The 18,664-nt window shown below is 44.0% G+C and overlaps 1 protein-coding gene across 4 annotated transcripts in view; it reads left to right on the forward strand.

Moving 5' to 3' along the window:
- Positions 1-12,728: 12,728 nt before the first annotated feature.
- TRAPPC9 (trafficking protein particle complex subunit 9) overlaps positions 12,729-18,664 on the forward strand; it is a 600,839-nt gene continuing 594,903 nt past the window's right edge. For all 4 annotated transcript variants that reach the window (XR_006737185.1, XR_006737186.1, XM_045560810.1 and 1 more), the window contains exon 1: positions 12,729-12,847. The gene's annotated coding sequence lies outside the window, so the exon portion shown is untranslated. The remainder of the gene's footprint in view (positions 12,848-18,664) is intronic.

An 18,664-nucleotide genomic window follows, 5' to 3' on the forward strand; every position in this document is an offset into this window, starting at 1 on the left:
CTTACAAGGGAAAGCAGATCTGATGCTCCACTGCAGGTGTAGTCTAAGGCAGATCCACTCTGGGAAAGAGTACACGTGAAAGATAGGATTTTCAGTGGGGAAATTGAGTCCCCAACAATGAGAGAATGCATATAGTTTTTAGAATGTGTCTATCATATTGCAAGTTCTCAATAAATGATAGCTATTATTAGTATGATATAATAAAATAGGGAGATTTGTTGGCTGCCTTCTTTGGAGCATGCTACTTTATCTCTTGAGGCCCCTGGAGTGCAGTGGCATCATCATAGCTCACTGCAGCCTCAAAGTCCTGCACTCAAGCGATCCTCCTGCCTCAGCCTCCTAAGTAGCTAGGACTACAGGCACAGGCCACCATGCATGGCCTCACCTGGGGTCTTTATGTTATCCTCGCCAGCCCAGGATTTCTGATCCAAACCTGCTTTCCCTGGGCTATAGCCCTCATCCCATTAGCATTTCTCTTTCTACTCACTTGACAATGCTCTGTTTATGTCCTTACTGTATGCTGGTCCCTGTGCTGTAGACAAGCTCACAGAACAGTGTGGGGGTCACATATGAGGATAGTTAATCACAGTTCTGGGGAAAGGTCTTATGAGAGGAGATGCAGAAGGAGTTGAGCCCTGACACAGAGTAACTCCCTCTGTTTGGGGGGATCAGGGAAGGCTTCACAGAGGAAGAAAGACTTGAATTAAAATTTGAGAGCAAGTACAAAAATTTGTCAGATGGGCATGGTAGGGAAGAGAAAAAGAACATCATCCACAAGAGCTCAGCAACATAGGTGAGTGACATCTAGGAAACTGGTAGTTCAGCAAGGCTGAACCATGGTGTGAGGGGCAGCCACAGGGGTTGGGGCTGGACTGGCAGCAAGAGCAATTTGTTCTGTACAACTTTATTGGGAATGAGTTACATGCCACACAATTCACCCATTTTTAAAGAGCACAATTCATTGGCTTTTTTTTCCGCTGGAGTGCAGAGGCTATTCACAGGTGCCAACCTAGGGCACTGGCAGCCTGGAATTCCTGGGCTCGAGTGATCCTCCCGCCTCCCAAGTAGCTGGGACTACAGGCGCCACCACTGCGCCTGGCTTCACTGGTTTTTAGTATGTTCCCAGGGAAGCCTTTATGGTGTTCTGTTGAAATTGGCCTCCCTGGGCCCCCTGGCTGGCTGTTAGGGGGTGTGTGGGTACATAAAGACTAACTAGGGAGACTGGAGCAGCATTTGGGTTCAGACAGAAAAGAAAAAAGGCAGCAATTGTTGCCCTGAGCTAAGCAGAGCTGTAGCAGGTTTCCTGTGGCCTGTGAGGGAGGGAAGGAGGCCCCAAGTCCACTCCCCATCAGAAGCTACAGCTCCCCTACCCTGGGGCTGTGTCTTCATAGCCAAGGCAAAGGGACCATAAAGCACCAAGAATGTGAGGCTGGAGCAGGCTGAGGCCCCCAGAAGCCCTGAACAGAGGTGTCCCAGAGCTTGCTCGGTGATACGCTGAGAGGAGCACGTTCAAAGAGGGTCTTAGTTTTCTTGTTTAAAGCTGTACTTTTTTTTTTTTTTTTAACGTGGGAGAGGGAAGGCATCCAGTTTATTGGCAGGAATGGAAAACAAAACCTCAGAGATCAGTGAAGGGTGAATTTAACTAGGCAGCTTGTATGGAACAAATTATTTTAGCTGCCCCGGATGATGTGGATGGAAGGAGGATGAGAGGAAATTGGTCTGCAGGCACAGGCTGTTCTTCCTTCTCCCAGGCCGTGGGGAGTAGTTGCTTTCCAAACCTGGCTATGCTTTTAAAAAACACACATCTCAAGGCCACATCTCCAGTGTTCTCATTCAGTATGTCTGAGTCAGGTCAGGAAATCACAGTGTATTTTTAACAGCTTGGACTTTCTCTAGAATCCTCCTTTTAATAATTTTTGAAACAACTTCAAACTTAAGTTGCAAGTACAGTACAGATAGCTTATTTTCCTGAACCATCTTAGAGTGGCTGACCTGATGACCCACCACCCCTGAACAGTTTAGTGTGTACTTTTCACAAACAAGGATACTCTCCTACATAACACAGCCATCAAAGGCAGGACATTAACACTGATATGTTTCTGTCATCTGATCCTTAGGCTCTATTCAAGTTCCTTCAATAATATTTTTTTTTTAACAAAATGATCCAGTTCAGAATCACACATGATATTTTAGAGACAAGGTCTTGCTATATTGCCCAGGCTGGTCTGGAGCTCCTGGGCTCAAGTGATCCTCCCACCTAAGCTTCCCAAGTCTTGGGGATTGCAGTCATCAGCCACCATGCCTGGCATGTTGTTCTTTATACCTTTTGTGTGTATTAAATATTACAGCATTAAGGCAAAATTTTAAAAGATTGAGACTACATGTCTGCTATCTGCCAACTAGATACAAGGTTTATCTAAATTATTCAAATAACATAGATCAAGTAGAGGATTTGGGGAGGTTTTTAAACATGTCTCTTTAGTCTTTTTTAATTTGCAACAGTTCCTCAGTCTTTCCATGATTTTCATGACCTTGAGGCTTTTGAAGATGGCGAATCAGTGGTTTTGTAGAATGGCCCTCGTTTTGGTTTGTCTTTGTTGTTGCCTCCTGATCAGAGCCAGGTCATGCATCTTTGGCAGGAACATCACAGACATGTTGCTATGCTCTCCTTACTGACTCCCATCAGGTGGAGGGGGGACCATTTATATTTGTCCCATTATGATTGATGTTCATTTTGATCTCTTTAACCTGCTTCAGGTAAAGAAGAAAAGGAATAGCAAAGGTATGGGTAATTGTGCTTTAAAAAATTTCCCAAATCCTCTACTTGATCTATGTTATTTGAATAATTTAGATAAACCCTGTATCTAGTTGGCAGATAGCAGAGATGTAATCTCAATCTTTTAAAATTTTGCCTTAATGCTGTAATATTTAATACACATAAAAGGCATAAAGAATAACATTCCAGGTGTAGTGGCTGATGCCTGTAATCCTCAAGGCTTGGGAAGCTTAGGTGGGACGACCACTTGAACCCAGAAGTTCCAGACCATCCTGGGCAACATAGCAAGACTCTGTCTCTAAAAAAAAAAAAAAAAAAACTTAGCTGGGCATGGTGGTGTCCACCTGTAGTCCCAGCTACTTGGGAGACCGAGGCAGGACGATTGTTTGAGCCCAGGAGTTTGAGGGTGCAGTGAGCTATGATCGTGCCACTGCACTCCAGTCTAGGCGACAGAGTGAGACCTCCCTCTTTTAAAAAAGATAATAATATAATTTGAATTATAATATAAAACTTGATGTATAATATGCAACATATACTTCCATTTGGATTATTATATATTACTATATATAATACAACACAATATAATGTAATGTAGTGTAATAACTTGAATTTCTAAATGACCCAGTTTAAGAATTAAGCACTGCCAATTCAGTTAAATCTCTCTTGTGAATTCCTCCCCAGCTTCAGTCTACTCCCAATTTGCCCAGAACTCACTGACCTACGCTCCCCTGACAAAGTGACAAAATCCAGGGTTTGGGAGCCAATTTGAGGCAATTAGATCCTAAATCAGCCCAGATGTGGATGTTTGTTTTTCTAGCATGGCTATACAGCTCGTCCCGGCATCTGGTGGTCTCACATGGAATTGCAGCTTCTTATATGCAGTCCTTGTCAGGAATTTTTTTCTCTTCTTTCTTAATTTTATTTTGAAATGTAAAATCTGATTTTCTTAAGTTAGATATACTGTAACTTATTTTTACAAGTTTTCTAGTTCTACAAGTGACCACCATGCATTGGTGAGAACGCTTGTTTAAACATTAGCTGCTCAATTATCATAATTTTTCGATTTTTTGACATAGTTTCTTAGGTGTGTGTGTTTATGTATGTAGATGATATTTCTTTATTAGTTCAAAAAACTTATTGCGGATTATATTACAGGCACTGAGGTAGATGCTGCCATGAAATAAGACTAGCCTGGATGGCTAATTAACCTAGTGCTTCTGATTATATCCCATGAAACAGGAAACTTCTTTATTAATCTACAAAGAAGGAAACCTAACAGTAAATAATATTTATTGGTCACCTATTATGTTCAAGGTGAACACATGCTATTTCCCAGAAAATGTCACAACTAGGCAGTTTTTGATAATCATTCTTGAGACATCTGTGGATGTTAAATTCATTGATGAAAGTTTGATGAAGAATAGGCTAGTTGTGTAATCTCAAAGTATCATACTACAAATTTTTCATTAATTACAAAGGGAAAAATAGTAACTTTATGGTGGAGAAACTTGGCAGACTTCACCTTAACCAAATGATCAAAGTTAACATTACAAACAATAGGACAAACCAACATCATTGGCTCCTGATACAATACTTTTGTGGAGTTTTTTTGCAAAAAATACATAACCTGAATCTACTAATGAGGACGCATTAGACAAACTCAAATTGAGGAACATTTTACACAATAGCTGGCCTGTATCCTTCTAACATACTAAAGTTGTTAACCTAAAAAAAGGTATCAGAGATCAGAGAGAAATGTCTCCTAATATAATGAACTTATTTGGGTGTAAGCAGAAAGGATTATAATTTGGGATGCACCTCTATGGCAAGCCAAGGTACACCTGAACAGGGGAATGTAAGCGAATGCTTTTATTGGCCAAAAGTAGAAGTTCACATAAGCTGTTTGGAAACAGAGTTCATTGGTTTGGAGGCTGAAAGCTAGAGTCAATTTATTGGTGGAGATGCTGTTACTAGGCAAGTGTTCTTTTGAGAGCATCGTATCTGAATTGCTATAGTCCTGCAGCAACGCGGGTAACTCCAGGTGCCGGGTAGCCGCTTGGGGCCGTGGTAGGGGAGTGACCGGTCGGAGTCGTGACGCAGGCTGAGAGCTAGGTTTCCAGGGCAACAAGCGCTGGGCCCCTTTTCTTCCGCTCGCGCTCGTGCGTCATTTCCGGTCTTTCCTCTCTTTTTTTCAGCCTGGTTTAGACTAGGTTACGACCGAGATCAGGGCGTTAGGGTTGGGTTGGCATTAGGAAGGAGCTGTGCAAAACAAGTCTTCCGTTCTGGGAGAATAGTCGGGCCGGATGGGGGACGCTGGCAGGTAGTGATAGTGATAAACCTGGTCATAGAAATACGTGCGTAAGCCAGGCACAGGGGTACGTGCCTGTAGTCCCAGCTACTTGAGAGGTTGAGGTGTGAGGATTGCTTAAGCCTGGGAAAATTCTAGGTTAGCCTGGGCAACATAGTGAGAACCTATCTCTAAGGGAAAAAAAAGAAATATGTGCACAATATAGGTGCAAAATATAGGTGATGAAAAGCATGAAACACATCAAAGACATGAAGGAATTTCTTGGGTTATTTTAAGAAGTTGCTGAGAAGGTTCTTAACTCAGATATGTAAACCTAAGCTCTCTTCCTTTGTGCTTTTCCGCTCCAGTTTTTTTTGGGTCGACAAGAGTGATTTCATCCTGGTATCTCCAACTTTCACAAAACCATGAAAGACAAAGAAAGACTGAGACACTGGTCTAGATAAAAGGATACTAAAAAAAGATCTGATAATTAATTGCAACAGTATGAATCTGGACAGAAGGAAAAATAGCTATAAAGGATATAGTTGGGACAGAGAGAGAGAAAATGATAAAACACATGAGGCAAAAATGTAAAACACTGGTGATTACAATTAAAGGGTGTATGGGAGTTCTTGTTACAATGCATGCCAATTTTCTGTGGATTTGAAAGTATATATATAAAAAGTTAACCCCCCAAATTGTTCCCCAAATTAACAACCTCTTTTAAAACAACTGATCTTTTAAAAAATGATTTATATTTTCATTATAAAATCAATGTGTGCTTAAAGAAAAAATGAGGAAATATAGAAAAGTGAAAAGAAGAAAATCCACCAATCACTGACACATCACAGACCACCTCTGCCTGGGAAGACTGAAAAGAGTGCCATTTCAGCAGCATGTCAACGGAGGAACAGAAAGGTTCTAGGTGGAATATTCTGGACTGAAGGAACAATATAGAAAAAGACAAATGAGTGTGGAAGGGCATGGATTAGGGAAAATGAGGAGTCAAGGTTTGCTCCAAGGTCGGAAAGCTAGGACTTGAAGAATGAACCGATGACATGGGGAAGGACTTCCAAGGAGGGGTGACCAGGGGGCTGGGGGATGAGATCAGGGCAAATCACAATTCTCCCCGCGTGTCACTTTCCACAACGCCTGGCACACGGCCGGGGTTTAATATGTATTTCTGGGCTGAACAGCCGAATGCACAAAGGTAGGCCCGCGCCGCTCTGTCGCGTGCCCTGCAGCAGCGCGGGTAACTCCAGGTCCCGAGTAGCCGCTTGGGGCCGTGGTAGGGGAGGGGCCGGTCGGAGTCATGACGCACGCAGAGAGCTAGGTTTCCAGGGCAACAAGCGCTGGGCCCCTTTTCTTCCGCTCGCGCGTCACTTCCGGCCTTTCCCCTCTTTTTTCAGCCTGGCTTAGACTAGATTCTGACCGGGATTAGGGCGTCAGGGTTGGGGTGGCGTTGGGAAGGGGCTGTCCAAAACAAATCTTCCGTTCTGGGAGAATAGCCGGACGGGATGAGGGTCGCTGGGAGGTGGAGCTTGCGTTCTGTCCTCTCAACCAATCGCTTTCAAATCTGTCCAATAGGCGCCGCGGGAAAATGACGCCTCGGGGCTGCCGGCCCCGGAGCATGCGCACTCCGCCCAAGAACGCCCTGGGAAATCCACTGTTCCGTGGTTTCCACGCAGCCGGAGTGAATGTGGGGGAGTGGGTAGTGGGCGGGGAGGATGAGGGCGGGGCGGGCAAGCGAAGGTGTTGATTGGCCGGTTAGAAGCCCCAGCCCCCTGTGGCGGCCTCTGCTGTTCAGGCTCTGTTTCATTCATTGCGTGAATTGAGTCACTCAGTGTTTACTAGTGTACACTGTGTTTCAGATGAGTTGGACATAGTCCTTGTCCCTGAGGAGCTCACGCTTTGGCGGACACTGCAGTGTCCCCTCCTTTCTTCCTTTTCAACCTTCTGGTCTGATCTGATTCTTGAAAAAGGAGGTGACACTCAGCCAGTGTTACCCGGGCCGATCTCAGGTGGTTCCCCTGAAGGCAGCTGTTGAGCGCTGAAAGGCAGGGTGGAATCCTGGCTAGCACTCAATTACTGAGCCCTTTCTTTCGCTCTGCATTCGCCTCTGAAAGAAGAGTTTAGACGTACCCAGTTATGACTGTCAACTTTTATGATGGGTTTATTGAGAAGTAACTGGGTAAAAGTTGAGGAGCGTCTGCATAGTTATCTTGCAGAGGGGTTTAAAATGAACTTTGGCAGTTAACTTGGGGTTGAATTCCAGCTCCCTCCCTCATTAGCTGTGTGACTTTGGACCATTGAGGGGAGGGCTGTCGTTGTTGTCCAGCGCTGGCTAAAATTGGAGTGTATACCTTTCAAAAAATTTCTTTAAACTTATTGTTATTTAAATTTAAAAAAATTTTTTTTTTTTTTTTTTTAGAGACAGGGTCTTGCTCTGTTGCCCAGGCTGGAGTGCAGTGGTGGGACTCATAGCTCACTGCAGCCTTGAACTCCTTGGCTCAAGTGATCCTCCTACGTCAGTCTTCCAAGTAGCTGAGAATACAGGCATGAACCACCGTGCCAGGCCTGGAGTCTGAATAATTCTAAGGCCAAAATTTTGGCTCCAGATCTAAAGCTCTCTCTCCAAGTGACATATTGATAATATAATTGACACTGTAATTTCCATTGTCTGATTCTTGTGTCCTAACTTATAGGGTCCTTGTGAGGATTATATGAGATATTTATGCCAAGCACATTGTACTTTACCTTCCCGGTAGGAGTTCCATAAATGGTAGATACCATCATTGTCTTGCTAACAGGCTAACAAGAAAAATAAATTTCTAACTGGCAGCCACTTCGGATAGCATGAACCCTACCTCTAAGGTTAGTAACATGAGTATCTCTCATGCAGAGATGTTTACCTAGCAAATAAAAGAAGCTGAGCAAACTAAAAGCAGACCTACCATTTGATCCAGCAATCCCACTACTGGGAATTTACCCAAAGGAATAAAAAAGACATTTTATAAAAAAAGACACTTATACTCGAATATTTATAGCAGCACAATTCATGATCACAAAGATGTGGAAATAATCTGAGTGCCCATCAATACATGCGTGTATTAATAAAATCTGGTATGTGTATACCATGGAGTATTACTCAACCATAAAAAAATGGTGAACTAATACCTTGTGTAACAACCTAGATGGAACTGGAGACCATCCTCTTAAGTGAAATATTGCAAGAGTGGAAAAAAAAACACCACATGTATTCACCATCAAATTGGAACTAAATGATCAACACTCATATTTACCTGTGTTAGTAAAATTCATCAGAAATCAAGCAGGTAGGAGTGGGGAGGAGGGGCACTTATAACTTTGACTCAAACTGTGCAAAAGTAATTCATGTAACCAAAGCATTTGTACCCTTGTAATATTATGAAAAAAAAAAAAGAAGCTGAGCAAACAAAAGAAGGTGTAAATCCTCATTAATATTCACCAGAGCTGGTCAATTTACATTCCAAAGGAAAAACGTCTCCAGGAGAGGGGGGAGGAAAGGGTAGACTATCTGATAAATTGACATTAAAATTCACTGCCTGTAAAAGGTTGCTTTTTTTTTTTGAGTATTGTTTAAACAGCCTTGAGAAAGTTCATGTGCAGTCAGTACGAGTGCGAACTTTCTCTGCTTGCTCAAGAAGACGTGGCACCAGATGCTGCCACCCCCCCTTATCAAGAGGAAAGAAGAAACTAATTTCTGTTATCAATCTGCTACATGAGAAACAGAAAAAGACAACACAGCAATTTCTCTGCTGTCTTCTGCTCACTGGGATACAGTCATAAATCTCCCCCACTCCTCCTCAGCCTGCCCTAATAGAGTCAGAGTCATTTGGCCTCAGGGCCAGAGCCTCTCCTTATTTCTGGTGCTGTGCCCTCCCTCTGTTTGGAGAGAGAGAATAAATAAACTTTGTGCGTCTATCTATCCTAAACTTTGAGAATTATTTCTCACCTTCATATGGACTTCACACCCTAACACTTGGCCTGTGAACTGGAAAGGCCAGGTGAGACCTTGTACTGTGGACAAGTATCCTCTGGGACTTCACAGGAAAAGAGAGAGCTCTACAACATAGGAAGGAGCAAGAAATCCTTTATAATAATGGAGGGGGATCAAAACCTCTGAAAGATGATGGCTTTTCTTCAGCCATCTGAGGTGGGGTGATGATATCACCCAACCAGAACAATTTTAGGTAGGACAGCAGTCATAACCTGGGATTGTCCCAAGCAAATAAAGATATATGGTCACCTTATCCCAAAGTTGTACAAGTAGTAAGTGACAGAATTTGTCCCATTCTCAGATTGCTTTTTCATACTTTAATTCTAGTAACAGACCTATGAAGTGATATGCCCATTTAACAGATGAAGACATTGAAGGCATGTAGTTAGGGAGTGATGGAGCAGGGGCTCTGACCTGCAGTTTTAACTCATGACTGTGATAATTATCAACCCCACCATGCTTCTTTGGGCATTGGCCCTATTCTTTGAGACTCTATTATGTTTTAGGGAAGGAGATTCTAGCTCAGTTTACTGGAGAGCTTTCTAAGAGAGCTTGTTATGAACTGAGTATGTTCTCCCAGAATTCAGATGTTGAAATTTAGCCCCCAATGTGACAGTATTTGGACATGGGGCCTTTGGGAGGTAACTAGGTCATGAGCCCAAAACCCTCATGAAGGCATTTAGTGCCCTTCTAAAGAAGAGAGCAGAGAGCTAGCTGGCTTTCTGTGTGCTATGTGAGTATACAAAAAGTCGGCAGTCTGCTACCCAGAAGAGAGAACTTACCAGAACCTAATCATGCTGGCACCCTGATCTCAGACTTCCAGCTTCCAGAATTGTGAGAAATAAATGTTTGTTGTTTAAATATGTCAGGTTTCAGTCTGAAATGTTGGTTCTTGGTACGCTCATGGGCGAAGAATGACCAGGCGCACCAAAATAAGGCAAGCACAAAAATGAGGCTTATTGAGGAGAGAAAGATAGGATTATAGAGCAGGAGTAAGAAATAGGCTTATATAGCATGATACATACACCACGGTTGACAACTGGACCCAGTGTTGCAGCAAAGGGAGAGCAAAAGGGAGGGCAAAAAAGGGATTGGTTATGGCCTCAGTCTTGTTTTATAGTGCCCAGATTGGTACCTCCCTATGGCTCAGACATCACCAGGAACCACTTAGATTGGACAGTTGCGAGTCACATGAACTGAGTCTTAACTATGCATGCAGGTTATTCTAGGTCAATTTCCGGACTTTATGGTACCTATGCTGCTTGGCCAGTGTGCTAGAGGGTCCTCTGCATTCTTCTGCAGCTGGCCACTAAGTTATGATTGGCAGATTCATAGGATTATTCCTTCCTCCCCCAGGCATGGCAGTAGCTCAGGGCAGGACTAAGGTGGGGCAGGACCAAGATGGGGGCCTGGGGCCCATCCTTGCTTGTCCTTCTTCCCACGTGGGGCAATTGCACCAAGGCAAGGCACAAACTTTTGTCCCTTGCTTACTACTTAACAAGTTTATGGTGGTTTGTTACAGCAGCCCAAACTGACTAAGACAATAGCCATATTGTCACAGCCTGTTAGGACTTCCATAGAGGGGATCTGGTGTGGGTATCAGGTCGGATCTGACTATTTTAGAGGTTCCTTCCAACTTTAAGTGTCTATAAATTCCTGGGAGGCAGACATTGTATATTCTTTAAATTCTTAATTTTCAGAGGAGATGCTTAGGAAATGTTAAGGCTACTAAAGGAGCACAATCCCAGGAGTAAGACAGCCCTGGAACTGATTTGGACTCTCCCACTGGATAGCTGTGGGGCTGTGGCAAGCTCTTATGCTCTTTGAGCCTCAGTTTTCTCATTGGCAAAAATGCAGAATGACAAACCTTTTCCTCCCTCCCCCACAGATTTGCTGGAACAATACAATAAATTGAGTACATTGTAAACAGAGAAATGCTGTACAAAAATAAGCAATGTTTCCTTTTGCCAGCTTTCAATCTTGCTTTCCAAGTTGCTTGCCTTATCCATTTATAGAGTGAATAAGAACAGAAAAGCACTACAGAAATATTAATAGTACAGGCTGTGGAGTCTGACAGCCCTGGATTTGAGTCCCTAAATAGCACCAGCCACTTGTATGACCCCAGCCAAGTGGGGTATCCTTTCAGGACCTCAGTGCTAAGAATAGCTACCTTGCGTAGATTTTAGGAAGACTGTGTGAGCTAAGCTTGGAGCCCGGTTCCTGCACACAGACCTCCATTAATGGTGGCACTTTAAATGTCTCTTTTCTGTTTTATACCCTAAACCATACACTCTTTTTTTTTTCTTGTTTTTTTTTTTTGTTTTTTTTCATTTAGCCTAAAATGTCAGCCCCATGCACTGTTAACACCAGGGAGCAGCCACCTTGGGCAGCTTTTAGTGTCTGGAAGACACTCTTCCTCAGCCCCTGGTTACCTCTGTTGAAAACCCTTCCTGGCTGTCTTGGCTTGCTGGAAATCAGCTCTATTTGTTTTGCCCTGAAGATGTGATTTGTTTATAACTCACTCTTACTCCTTAGAAAACAATTCAATAAAAATGGAATTGGTTTTCCACTGGCCCTGAGCAGGGATGAGGGATAGCATATTATTTTATAAAAAATATGAATAATAAAATAAGTCATAAAACAGCCCTGGCCACATAGCAGAGACTCAATAAATGCGTGTTGGCTTAAAGCAGAAGTGCTGGCTCAGACCATTTTTCCATTGCTGTTATCTGCTGACCACTCTAGTCCTTGGTTACTTTTTTTTTTTTTTTTAACATTCTTTAATGGGAAAAGAAACACATGCATATGGTAAGAAATCCAAACAGAATATTAAAAATACATAAGGGGAGAGACTCTGTCTCCCCTGTTGTCTGTCCTCCCGCAGATGCCACTGTTAATTCCTTGTGCACTATGCACATTATAACGGATGTATGTAAGTCCCCCGTCCCTCAGCTTTTTTTTATTTTAAAGCCAGAGGGGTTTAATCCCTAGGTGGCTTCCACCCCCATTTAGCAAGCGGGTCTTCGCCTTGGAACTAACCGCAGCTGTCCTACCCCCCACGGCCTGTTCGGAGCCCTTTGTGTGGACTGATTTTGAGGGCTTTCAAAGTCAAGAGCCATTTTACCGGCGAGGGCCGGAGGCTGGGCTGAGCCTCGAGCGCGCTGGGAGGCACGCGGGACCACACAGGCCCCAGCTCCGCAACCTGCAAAAGGGGGGACGCCAGCGGAGCGCTCAGTCCCCCGAGGCCGCAGAGCCTGGCTCCGCGCGGGGTGGCCGGGATGACTGCAGTGGGGTTTTGCAGGGGCCTCCAGCTCAGGGTTCCACAAAGGAAGTGAAATTCGAGCTGCGCGCCTGCAGGGACTCTGAGTGGCACAGGGGCAGGACCAGCCCTTCTCTGAGACTGCGCCACCCAGGAGCACGTGTTTTCCTCGCCACCTCGGCTCCTCCCCGCCCGGGGCCCTCCCCTGCCTCCTCCCTCCGTTCTCTTCCCCTTCCCGTCTCCTCCGCTCCCTCCTCCCCGCCTTCGCTCCTCCTTCTTCCCCCGCCTCGCGGCCCTCGCGTCTCTCCCAAAAGCCGGAGCGGATCGCCGGCCGGGGACTGGCCTCCGCGCACGCGCAGGAGCGGTGCCGGCTCGCCCGCCAGTCGGAAGCGCCAGCCCTGAGCCGGGGAAGTGGCCGCAGAGGCTGCTCTGCCCCGCTGCCCGCCAGGCTGTTGGCTCCTGCTCCGGGCCCGGGCCACCGGCTGTGTAAGTGCTACGCGGGGGGCTCCCGGTGAGGGAGCCCGGGCCGGCTGAGGGGAGGGCTGTCTGTGTGTCGCCGGCGTGTGAATCGGCGTGTGCCCCGCCGAGGGGCTCGCCCCAGCCCACACTTGTTCCGGGCCGAGTCAGCCCACACCTGTCCAGGTCCACTTGCCCAGCCCGGGGCTCAGTTTACACCTGCTTGAGGCCTGTTTACCCCTGCCTGGCGCCCTGCTTACACGTGTCCAGGGCCGTGTCCACACCCTGTCAATACCCAGTCTACACCTGTTCCAGACCCGGCCCACACCTGCCGCCTCTCGGGCCCCGGCCTTTGCTCTCCTCAGCCCGCGGCTGTAGTCCTCTTCGCCTCCCCAGCTCAGGGTGCTCCCTCCCTTAGGGCTTCCTCTCCTGCACCGCCTGCAGCGCTGACCCAGCCCCCCCCGCCCCTGGGCCCGGCTACGCCCCCTGGACCCGGCCCGCGCCGGCCAGCGGCTGGGGCTGGTCTCCGAGCTGGCTGTGGCCCACGCCCCCCAGCCTCCGCTTTCCCTGCCCAGGGTCCCGAGGCTCGCCTCCTCTCCCTTTTCCTCCTGTATCTCTTCGGGATTAAAAGTGTCTCAAATCTAGCTGGGCGGCACCAGGCACTGTTTCCCTGGGATGAGATCTTCGTGTTGTAAACTTCTGTGTATCCCAGGGAATTCTTGAGGAAAGTGTCAACACGGTGCTGGCTTTGGGTTTTCTCCTGTCAGCTTTGCCACCATCCCCAGTTTACTTCCCCACATAAATGCCTTTTCACTAAATTGCCTGGAGTTAGGGTGCAGTGTTTGTTGTCTTCACGTGTTTTTAAAGAGACTTGGATTAAACTGCTGAAAGCAGGACTCGGTTGAGCGGAAGACACGGGCTGTGACACTCCCTTCCCAGTTTAAACTAGTGACTGTCCAGTTTTTAAAAAGCGGTTATAGCTATGTCCAGCCCAGTTTTATTTTTTAACATGAAACCATAGCATGATGGTGGAGACCCAGGAATATTGCAGTCCTTAAGATCTCCCGGCAAGGTTTCGTTGTATTTTGTTTTGTATGTTTGTTTTTTTAAATTGTGTGGACGACTAGTAGGGTAAAGAGAAAAATAAGTGTCAAGAAACATTTTTTAAAATAACAGCTTTACTGAGACATCATTTACCTACCGTAAAATCCACTTTTGCTTAACGTCGTAATTCAGTGATTTTTTAGTATGTCCACAGTTGTGCAACCATTACCATTCCAGAATATTTTCATCGCTCCAAAAAGAAACTCCATACCCATTAGCATTCTCCTCATTCCACCCTCCCACAGCCCCTGGCAGCACTAATTTACTTTCTGTGTGTATGGATTTGCACATTCAGGACATTTCATGTTAATGGAATTATACAATGTGTGGCCTTTTGTATCTGGCTTCTTTCACTCAGCATAATGTTTTCAAGATTCATTCATTTTGTGGCACACATCAGTATTCTTTTCTTTTCATGGCTGAATAATATCCCATTGTATGGATATGCCACATTTTGTGTATCTGTTTGGCAGTTGATGGACATTTGTGTTGTTTTAACTTTTTGGCTCTTACAAATTATGCTGCTATGAACATTTCCTGTACAAGTTTTTGGCGTGGCACATGTTTTCAGATCTCTTGGGTATATACCTAGCAACAGAATTGCTGGTTTAACTCTAACTTTTTGAGAAACTACCATGTTGAAGAAATACATTTTTGATTTTTTTTTTTTTTTGAGACAAGACCTCACTGTCTTGGCTGGGCTACAGTGTGGTGGTGTCATCATAGCTCATTGCAATCTCAAACCCCAGGGCTCAAGTGATCCTCCTGCCTCATCCTCCCGAGTAGGTGGGACTTCAGGTGCTTGTCACCATACCCACTAATTTTTAAGTGTTTTGTAGACATGGAGTCTTGCTATATTACTCAGGCTAGTCTTGAACTCCCAAAGTGCTGGGATTATAGGCATGAGCAACCACGCTTGGCCTATTTTTGATGTTTTAATATGTGTGTTAGCTTTGTCTCAGACACCAGAACTGGCTCCGTGCCAGGTTTTTTTTTTTTTTTAAGTTTTTGTTTATCTTTTTATATCCTTTTTTTCTTTTTAATGAGATAAGGTCTCCTTCTGTCACATGGCCTAAAGTGCAGTGGTGTCATCATAGCTTACTACAGCCTCAAACTCCTGGGCTCAAGAGGTCCTCCTGCTGCAGCCTCCCAAATAGCCGGGACTACAGGTGTGTGCCACCACACCTGGCTAAGTTTTTCCCTCCCTCTCTCCCTCCCTCCCTTCCTTCCTTCCTTCCTTCCTTGTCATATGTGCACAGAGGAAAAGTTTTTCTGTTTTCTGTAGAAAGAGGGTCTTGCTCTTGCTCAGGGTGGTCTCGAACTCCTGCCTGAAGCAATCCGCCCACGTTAGCCTCCCAAAGTGCTAGGATTACAGGTGTGAGCCACTATGCATGGCCCTTTTTATGTAATTTTTAATCAGAACCACTGCATAAACATTCTCTCACATCCATGATTTCAAGGTAATATATGTCATTGATAGAAATCAACAGCATGCACACTCCTTAAGTAATTTAAAGAAATAGGTTTATTTTGGAATAATTTCAGATATATAGAAAAGTTGCAAGAAAAGTACTGAGAGTTTCCTCGTCTAGTTTCCCCTATGTTAACAGTTTGCATTCTGTGGTAGATTTGTCAAAACTTAGAAAACACTATTGCTTTACTGGTATTAACTAAACTTCACTTTTTATTTGGATTTTGCCAGTTTTCCCACAAATGTCCTTTTGCTGTTCCAGGATCCATCTAGGGTACCACATGGCACTTACTTATCATGTCTTCTTTGTTTCCTGTGATCGATGTAAGTTTCTCCATCTTCCCTTGTTTTCTCATGACCTTGATGATTTTGAGAAGTTCTGGTCAGGTATTTTGTAGAATGTCCCTCAATTTGGAAAAGGCAAGCCTTTATACTACTATGCTGGTTCCACAGGTTCCCCCATTTAATAGAAAATTCCATGAAGCAGAAACGAATGGCAGGTTTTATTTTATAAGATTCTCCCTTGAAGAAACCTATGGAAAAGTGTGGAGTGGGGCCTGATCTCCAGTTTGTCACAGATTTGGAGACCTTGAGCAGGTTACTGGGCCTGGGGTTCTTCCTCTGTAAGATTGAAGAGGCTAATGCTCGTTTCTTGGGATGGTTGTGAAGTGTAGATATGGTAAGTGGTCAAGAGCCTAGTGTAGTTCCATTTTCCACCTTATATGAGACCTGTTTCTTCCTGTGCTAGATGCATAGTTTGACTATGGGGCAGAAGTTAAGAAGACATTTGCTCTTATTCTGAGCTGCTTCAGGGAGAACCTTTGCCTGAGGTTGTGTGGTTTCTTGCACCATGACATGGGCATGACCGCTTCTGTGCTTCAGTGCCCAGTTAGAACTAGAAGGAACCCAGAGGGTCTTTTGGCCCAGGGTGACCTAGTTATTTGGATTTCATAGATTGGTAAAATCCCGAAAACTAGAGGATCAATAATAGGGTGTCTATTTTTATTTTTGCTCAGGTAGGATAATTGAAAAACAACCACCATCTACTCTCACCATCATTTTATAAAAATAAGAATGTTTGAACTCCAAAAAAACAAAGATGTTCCTAACCTAAAAAGAAATGATAATCATAGTTAATATTTATGAAGCACTTGAAAATATCTGAAATACATATCAAATATATTTGAATATATAGTATATCCAACATGTAATATTTGGAATATATATCTAATATGTTTTTGACATACAATATATCCTTTTAATTCTTTAAAAATTTTGAAGTATATATAAAAAATATATACAATGTTTGTTTAGTTTTAAGAATGGCAAAACAAACACCCCTGTGCCTACCATCCAGCTTAAGAAATAGAACATAAGTCATACTTCTGAAGCCTGCTGTTTCCCTCTCAAACTGCATTCCTTTTGCCACCAAAGTACCATTATCCAAATTTATTTTTTCTTTATGGTTTTACCGTATGTGTAAATATCGCTAAATAATATATTGTTTAGTGTTGCCTCTTTTTGAACTTGATATAAATAGAGCTGTGTTAGGAGGCTAGGGATTCCTTCTTTTCCGTTTAATTTTTGTTCATACCCCTCTATCCTGTGTGTTCTCGAAGTTTGTGGAGGATGAGGGTTGAGATCTAAAGTCCACCGTGGGATAGATGGCCCCGGGATCGGCATGTCTAGAATTGGATCCCCCACCTCCCAGTCGTCTTCCTGTCAGTCCAGGATGAAATTCCTGCCCTTAGAATCATACAGAGTCTTGTAGAAATGTCCTTCTAATTTTATTGTTTCAACTGAGAGGGCTACTGCAGTCAGTCTTAGGTGACCTGAAGGTTATACAATTTGGGGTTCCTATTTAAGAAAAATAAAACAAAATTACAAATACAAAATTAGATAAAGGGCCATGGAAGGAGTTCCTACAAGTGGTGGCCGGAAGCCTAAGGGCCATTAGCTTCATGGGGCACCTGTCTCTGCCATGTGTACCCCTGTAAGTTTGAGCATACTTATGGGGACAGAGATTAATTTATTTGCTTGAGATGGGGGTCTTGCTGTGTCACCCAGGCTGGAGTTCAGTGGCACGATCGTAGTGTACTGTAACCTCAAACTCCTGGGTTCAAGTGATCTTTCTGCCTCCATCTCCCAAGTAGCAGGGACTACAGGTGCGCACCACTGTGCCTGGCTAATTAAAAAAATTTTTGTGGAGACAGGGTCTCACTATGTTGCCCAGGCTGGTCTTGAAATCCTGGCCTCAAAAGGTCCTCCTGCCTTGGCTTCCCAAAGTGCTGGGATTATAGGTGTGAACCACCATGCCTGGCCAACAGCAGAAATATTTATTAAGTACATCTTATAGAATAGATTTTTCACATTCCTTGTTTGATATAGTGAGCTCATTTAATCTCAATAATATTTTAAAAAAGTTAGACTTTTTATTTTGAGCTATAATTACAGATTGATATGCTGTTGTAAGAAATAATACAGAGAAAGCCTGTGTACCCTTTGTCCAATTTCCCCCAGTAGTACCATCTTATAAAACTATGGTACATTATCAAAACCAAAATACTGGTTCATTAACTCTTTGAGGTATGTGCTATTACCCCCATTTTTATTCATGATAAAACTGGGGTTCAGGGAAATGCATAGGCTTATCCCAGGCCACTTAAGTGTTGAATATGGTCTCTGACTTTCAGGCAGTGGTGTTTCCATCTGTCTGTCTGTGGGCTGTGGGGGGCATTTGTTTGATTGTTCATTTGTTCATTCCTTCTTTCCTTTAACAAACATCTATTGAGTACCTCCTATGAGCCAGATTCTTTCATATGGGTTATTTAATTTAATTCTTCAACAGGAAATAACGTTTTCTTTTTATATGTGGCAAAATTGGCTCAGAGATGTTATAAAAACTCTTTCATGTATAAAGGAGTGGCAGTATATTTGTATAATCCCTCCTTTTATGTCCGCTATTGTGCTAGGCACTTTACATTTGCAACCTCCTTTAATCTAGATACAGTTTTAGAAGGCAAGTTTTATTATCTCCATTATTTTATAGCTGATGAGGAGCTCAGGGGGACTGGAATTCAAATCCAGATCTGATTCACTGTGGTGTTTTTCCATCATATCCTGCCAACGGGGTAGGGGGCAATTATTCATATGTTCTTTCATTCATCCAATAAACGTTTTTGAGCGTTGACTCTATATCACTACCCAGTTAGGTGGTGGGAATAGAAAGATAAGAAACAGCCCTATTTCTGCAGAAGCTCAAAGCTGAGTCC

Source organism: Lemur catta, chromosome 9, assembly GCF_020740605.2.
Source record: "Lemur catta isolate mLemCat1 chromosome 9, mLemCat1.pri, whole genome shotgun sequence".
Taxonomy (NCBI): domain Eukaryota; kingdom Metazoa; phylum Chordata; class Mammalia; order Primates; family Lemuridae; genus Lemur; species Lemur catta.